This window comes from Hypoxylon fragiforme, assembly GCF_022984875.1.
Source record: "Hypoxylon fragiforme strain CBS 206.31 chromosome Unknown GGS25scaffold_1, whole genome shotgun sequence".
Taxonomy (NCBI): Eukaryota; Fungi; Ascomycota; class Sordariomycetes; order Xylariales; family Hypoxylaceae; genus Hypoxylon; species Hypoxylon fragiforme.
Genome location: NW_026054756.1, coordinates 3,394,104 through 3,401,839, shown reverse-complemented (window position 1 = coordinate 3,401,839; position 7,736 = coordinate 3,394,104).

The following is a 7,736-nucleotide window of genomic DNA, read 5'->3' as shown; positions in this document are numbered from 1 at the left end:
CTTGACGTCTTGTGTAGAGTTAGGTTGGGAACTGGAGAAAATAGTGAGTTAGTCACGGATATCCAAGATGGACATGTTGGGGAAAATACAGCGAGATGTTGAGGTATAAGTAGGGAATCTGAGTTAATAGATAAGAAATTCGCTCAATGGAACTTGGTGAGTGACTAAGTATATCCAAGAAGAATATATGCCTCAAGAGTAAACTGTAGACGAGGAAAAAATTGTAGGGGCTGTAAGGACTAGAGGGGAGATATGGTGGGATGGCGGGGTAGCTTTTTCAGATGTCATCAAAATTTAAGGGATTAAACTGCTATGCAGACTTGGGTAGGTAGATAAAAGGGAAATAGACTTGACAGACTTACCTATATTTTAGGAATAGAATAGAGCTCGTGATGGAAAGGTGAGATGATGGTGAAGGTTGGAAGAGGAAATAAAAAAAAGTAGAAGGAGAGAGGAAAGAAAAGGGTAAACTCCGAAGAGACAAGATTAAATTCTGAGGTAGGTACCTAACGCTATCTGTTTGATACTAGTGGGCTGCAACTGCGTGGGCTGAACGGACAACGTGAGAGTACAAACGACAAACGGAATGGCACGACTTCAATTGGCGGGCTGGCGGGGTCCGGCGACGGAACTCGCAAGGATGACTTCGGAGGAAGGAGGGGCTGTTTACATAGCATAGACTGCACAGTACTTGTTTTACCTGCCAAGGTTGCTTGGCTACACAAGTATTCTATGTAATGCATACATACATAGTAGTATGTAGTATGTGCATATTACACACATGCATGTTTCAATCTTAGTACTATTAACTACATATGTATGTATGTACATTAAATACATACATACATACATACACCGTGGGCCATCAATGATGACATTCTGAAATCAAAATTGTTGGCTACTAACGGACCTAGCCCTGGTCCTTATTCACTCCTCCTTTGAAGTCCTTTCAACCCCTCCAAGCTCAGTTCGCCTCATTCTTTAATATCGTTGGGAATGTATATAATCACGCACAGGCTAACTCCGATAGTTTTTTAACCTTATATCCTTCCCGTTATATTATATCATGTAGCTAATTACGAATTATAGAAAAGGTTAAGTTAAATTACTACTCTATTTTATAAGCTTAATTATAGCTTTATATATTAACTTAGTTAATTAATTACATTATAATACTTTAAATAACTATAATTAAAGTAATTTTAAGTTATTATTACTTATACGCCCTTTTAACTTAAGGTTAATATAATGTTATTTTTATTTATACCGTTTAATTTTATTATTTATATGTTTTTTTACCTTTACGATAACTTTATTTATAAAACTTTAAATTTAATAATTTAATAAACTTAACATGGTTTAATTTTTTAAATGTCTTTATAAAATTATTTATTAAGTTTTTCTTTAACTTAACGTATTTTATTTTAATGTGGTTTATAATTATTTTTTATTTAACGTAATAAAAGTTTTTACGTATATGTTTTTTTTATTTATTTATAGCCGTTTTTTCGTTTTATTTTAAAGTAGTTTTATTATCGTTTAAAATAATAATAAGTTTATCCGGTATAAATTTAAGTTTTTTAAAGAAGTTACAAATTTATACGGATTTTAAAGCCGCGGATAATATGGTTATATATTTAACTTTAACTATATTTCGTATAATAATTATTTAAAGTTTAAATAATTATAAAATAGGTGTTTTTATAAGGAAAAATACGTATTTAATAGTCGATTTAATTATGTTAATATTATTAACGTAATTAAAGTTAATTGTTTTAAATAATTTAAAGTTATTATACTTTAAATATAAGTGATTATTATTAAGTTTTTTATAACGTAAAAAGTAATTAAGTTTACTTTTTAAGTATTTTATTACACGTTTTATATTAATAATATGTTTAAATGATAAATTATTTATATATTTAACTTATATAAATACGGTAAATGCGATATCCGGTTTAATTATTTATGTTAAAAAGTTTATTTTATTAATAAGTGAAACGTAGTTATAAATAACTTAATAATTAACTTTATTTATATTATCTTTTATTATTATATACATGTGAGATTTAAAGTTTATAAGTAATGTGATTTTTTTACATTTATTAAGGTTTAAGGTTTTTAACGTTTTAATAATATATTATTTTTAATTAAGTTTAACATCTTTAATAAATGAGGATTTAATAATTTTAATTTTAAGATATTAATTTACATCTTTAAAGTTTATAATAACGACGTTTTTTTAAAAATTTAAAGTAAGAGTTTTTAATAACTTTAAGTTTATTTTATATAATAAAAAATCATCGATATAAAACGCGATAATATTTCCGTTTTTTTAATTAATGTATATAATATCGTTCGTTTTAAAGGGAAAATAATTTAATCGTTAAAGTATTTCACGGATTTTAATTTACTAAACGGCTTTAAATTACCTTAATTTATATAACGGATTTATTAACTCGATAATATTTAAAAAGTAATAATTATATTTTTTTATTTTACTAAGGTGTTTTATAAAGTATTTTTTTAATAATAGGAATTATTTTATAAATATTCTTTTTTTTAAATCGCCGTTAAAATAAACGGTAATAAAGTTTATTTAAATTATATGTTAATTAAAAATAACTATAAGGGTTATAAATATTCGTTAAAACGTTATTTTAATAATTATTATTTTAATTTTATTATAATTTAATCCTTTTTTTTATAAAAATTCTTATATAATAATTTTAGCTTTATATTTATTTAATTTACCAGTTAATAAGTATTTTTTTTTAATACTTATTTCGTATTAATAAGGTAATTATAAGTTACATTAAATATAAAGTAAAATTTAAAGGTATTACAATTAAGGTTTTTTCGTATTTTTATAAATATAACCTTTAGTTATTTATTATAATTAAAACTAATTATTATATCTTTTAAAGATAAAAAGTTAAAATTTATTATATGTAAATCGTTTTCGAGTGTTTATTTAATAAAGTAATTAAATAAAGCTTTATCGTTAATAAAAATATATACGTTTTTAAGCTTTAATAAATTTATAATTATATTTATTATAAAAAAAAATTTAATTAATCGTGGGTGTGCGTTTATAAATTCGCACTTATCGCTTTTTAAATTAAAGGATATATTTAAAAGTAATTTAAAAACGGGTTTAAGCTTTTAAGGGGCTTTATAAATATAAATATTTAAAAGCTTTTTTTTAAGCTTTCCGCGTTTTAAGCGGACATGTCCGGTTTTTTTATTTATAACATCGTTTTTAACGATGTTTTTATTTTTATTTTTAACTTTTACCTTTTATAACTTTTTACGATGTTTTAATCGTTTTTATATATGTTTAAATAAAGATTAAACGATGTTTTAAAGGTTAAAAGTGGCGTTATTATTACTTAAATATTCGTGGAAAATAAGATAAAATATATTAAAAAAACGTCCTTTTTTAATGAGTTATATAATATAATTATATGTTTTTTAATACTTAAAAAATAAAGCTTTAACTTTATAAGCTTTTATTTTCTTTACTTTAATACGGTAATTTTTATTAATAAAAGCAACGTATTATATATTTATAATTTTTAAGTAAATAAAGTTAAGTTTATACCGTTAAAAAAGGTTAAAGTTACTTATATATTATTTATAAAATATAACGTTTTTTATCGTTAACGTTCTTAATTTATTTAAAATATAAATAATAATATTAAATATGTAATTTTAAAAAGAGTTTTGTTATCCGCACCCCCCTTTTTTGATAAACAAGCCTTATTCGCACCCCGGTACATTGAGATCGCAGCGCAAAAGGTCCGAGCTTCAAGGCTAGCTTCCATCAAAAGATCCAGTACAACTTCCAATCCAAGAGTCGGATTGAAATGCATCCTATGTCGTTCGAATCAGCTCAATTAAACAATCCAAACAATATATGTTTCAAATTGACACGACTCGTGGCTGTAAAGTTATTTGAATTCAAAGATCAAGAAGCAGCTTGAAAATGGTACAAGTTGAAGTGGTCCGTGCATCACGTGATGCCCCTCCGCTAGCGCCAGGCTAGCGGCAAAGGGTCTATTTCACTCTTTTCTGAATAACTTTGCAACCACCGGTCGGATCAATCTGAAACATATATCATTTGGATTGTCAAGTTGAGACGGTTCTAATGGAGCTGGATGCATTTCAATCCGGTTCCTGGATTGGAAGTTACCTAGGGTTATGTGTTTGGAGCTAGTTGGAGCGCTCGGACGACCGGCATTTTTTTACTTTTTTTCCATGTACCGGGGTGCGAATAAGGCCCTTTTATCAAAAAAGGGGGGTGCGGATAACAAAACTCTTTAAAAATAAATAAGGATATTTATAATAATATAAATTATACGAAATTTATCTTATAAAAATTTAATATTACGTTTAAATTTATCGTTTTAATATTAATTATATAATGTAAATAATAATAGTTTTATATTTAATTCCTTATAAGTTATTTTAATAATTAACATTTTAAATTTTTAATTACCGTTAATTTTAAGTGTTTTAAGTTTTTATTAATTATCGTTAAATTTAAATAATAAAAAATGTAATTAATTATATATGCGAATTAAATAAGAAATAAGCTTTTTAAAAACGTTATTTTTTAATATATAAGTTTTAAATATTTTATAACTGTTATTATTATCAATAATTAAAGTGAAATAACGATTATTATTAATTAAAATAAGTTTTAACTTTTTAAAGTTATATTATGTGATTTTTTCAAGGTATAAACCGTGGGATTAAGGTTTTTTAAACGGGATTTTCTTAATTTTAGCTTAATTATAAGTATAATAAGGTAAAGTTTTAATTAATTTTATATTAAGGTTAATTTCAATGGTTATATTAATGGTTTAACGTAGTCGTTTATTATTTAAATAATAAAGTTATTTATGTTAAAGCACGAGTTTTTTCGTTGTTTTTTTAAATAATTTTTTATTTAAAGCTTTTAAGGAGTTTAATAATAAATTTAAGATTTCTTTAACGTCGTGGGAGTAATTATTTATAAAATAACCGTGTCAAGTTATATTTTTAATAATATAAGCTTTAATAATTTTAAAACGGCCGTATTATTAAAAATAAAATCCTTGTTTTTTAATATTAATAATAATTAATATAAATTTATTAAAGTTAATAACTTTACTTTTTTTTAATTATTTACTTTTTTTATAAAAGAGTTTTTTTTAAGAATATTTTTATAAGGAATTTTAATATATATAAAGCGTATTAAAGATTTAAATTAATAAGTTTTTCGTTTTAACTTATAAGGATAAAATGGGTTATTTTTATTTTTTATACAGTTATTAATTTAATATTAATTATAACTTTATAGCTTTTATTTTTTATAATAATAATAATATTAAATAATAAGTTTTATAAGTTATTTATAATATATACGTTTACGTTAATGTCGAATAATAATTCGAAAGTTATATATTTATGGGGAGGGTAGTTTTTATTATTATTAATTATTTAATAATAAACATGTTTTTTTATATTATTAAATACGGCGGTTATACGAGGGGTTTAAAAAGGTTTTATATTTAAAAAGACGTAGTTTAAGTTTTATAAATGTATTTTATCGTTATAATATTATATAAGTTAAGTAAGATTAATATTTATAACTTTTATTATATAAACGTTATTATTATTAAAGCGTTATTCGTATTTTTCGTAGTTAATAAGTGGTTTAATTTAATAAAAATTATTATTACTTAAAATATTTTTATTATTATTTTTAAATGTATTAATATTTAAGTTATTATTATTTATTTTAATGCGATAATTTTTTTATATGTGATTATATTTATTATATTTATAATAAAGTGGGCTTTTACCTTTTTTATAATTAAAAAAGTGTTTAAATTTTTAAGGTTTTTTCTTTTAATTATCACCTTTAACGTTATTTATAAATTTAATTATTTTAAACTTTTTCTTGCTTATTTTATTTTTAAATTTATTAATAAAGTTATTAATAATTTATTAAATAATAAAGTCTTTTATATATAATATTTTCGTCATTATTTTAATTTAATTTTTTACCTTTTTTTCGATATTAATTAAAAATATAATGACTTATTAATTATTATTGCTTTTTATACCGGTTTTACGGCATTTTTATACGGTTAATTATTATTTAAATGTGTATTTAATAAGGTTTTCGTTATTATATTTTTTTTTTAATAAGGCGTTTTAAAGGTTTTTTTAATAAGCTCTTTTAATGGATATATATATCTTTTAAAATACCTTAAATATTTTAATGCTTTTTTTTATTTTTAAGATTAAATCGAGTGGAGTACGTTTATAAGTTTAAGTGATTATTTTTACGAGTTAAAGTTTATTTTTCTTAATAAATTTAATACTTTTTTCGTATTTAATTTCTTTAAAAATTAATATTAAAGCTTTTTAATAAATTTAATAATTTAATATATCTTTTAAGTGGTTTTCTTTATTTAATCTAAAATTAAAGTGTTTTTATTTAAGGTTATAATTTTTTTATTTAAAGGATTTCTTTTTTTTTAATTTCGACTTTTTTTTTTTTTAAGAAAAGTCGTTTAAGCTTTTATTTAATAATAATAATAATAATAAGTTTAATAAGTTAAAGTTAAAATTAAATAAATTATTATTTAATTTATAATTATTTATAATGAGTTTTGTTATCCGCACCCCCCTTTTTTGATAAAAGGGCCTTATTCGCACCCCGGTACATGGGAAAAAAGCAAAAGAATGCCGGTCGTCCGAGCGCTCCAACTAGCTTCAAACACATCACCTTGAATAACTTCCAATCCAGGAATCGGATTGAAGTGCATCCAACTCCATTAGAACCGTCTCAATTAGACGATCCAAACGATATATGTTTCAAATTGATACAACCGGTGGCTGCAAAGTTATTCAGAAAATAGTGAAATAGACGATTTGCCGCTAGCCTGGCGCTAGGCGAAGCGCATCACGTGATGCACGGACCACTTCAATTTGTACCATTTTCAAGGTGGAATGTAATCTTCAAACTCGAATAACTTTGCAGCCAGCGGTCGCATTGATCTGAAACATATATCGTTTGGATTGTCTAATTGAGCTGATTCGAACGACATAGGATGCACTTCAATCCGAATCTTGGATTGGAAGTTGTACTGGATCTTTTGATGGAAGCTAGCTTTAAAGCTCGGACCTTTTGCGCTGCGATCTCAATGTACCGGGGTGCGAATAAGGCCCTTTTATCAAAAAAAGGGGGTGCGGATAACAAAACTTTTTATAATAATTATGTCGTTAAAAGTGGTTTTTTTTTTAATTTTAATTACTTTAACCTTTAAAGCTTTTTTAAATATTTTAGGTTTTTAATAAGTTTTTTAATTATTTTTAAATTTTAAGCTTTTAAATAACTTAAGTAAATTATTTTTAAATTTCGGATTTTCATTATTAAATAATTTTTATTTAAGCTTACCACTTTTATTATAAAAATTACAACGATTATTATTAAAAGGTTTATTATTATTAACAGGTTTTTTATTATAAAGGGAATTATTTTTTTCTTTAAATTAACTTAAGGGGTTTTCGTTTAATAAGATAGGTTATTATTAAAAAATAGTTATTTAAAGGTTAACCATTTTTATTAATTTTTTAATTTAATTATTATTAACTTTTTATTATTTTTTAACGTTAATAAAGCTATAAGCCACGATAAATTTTAATGTTTTTATTTCTTTATTATAATTTATTTAAGT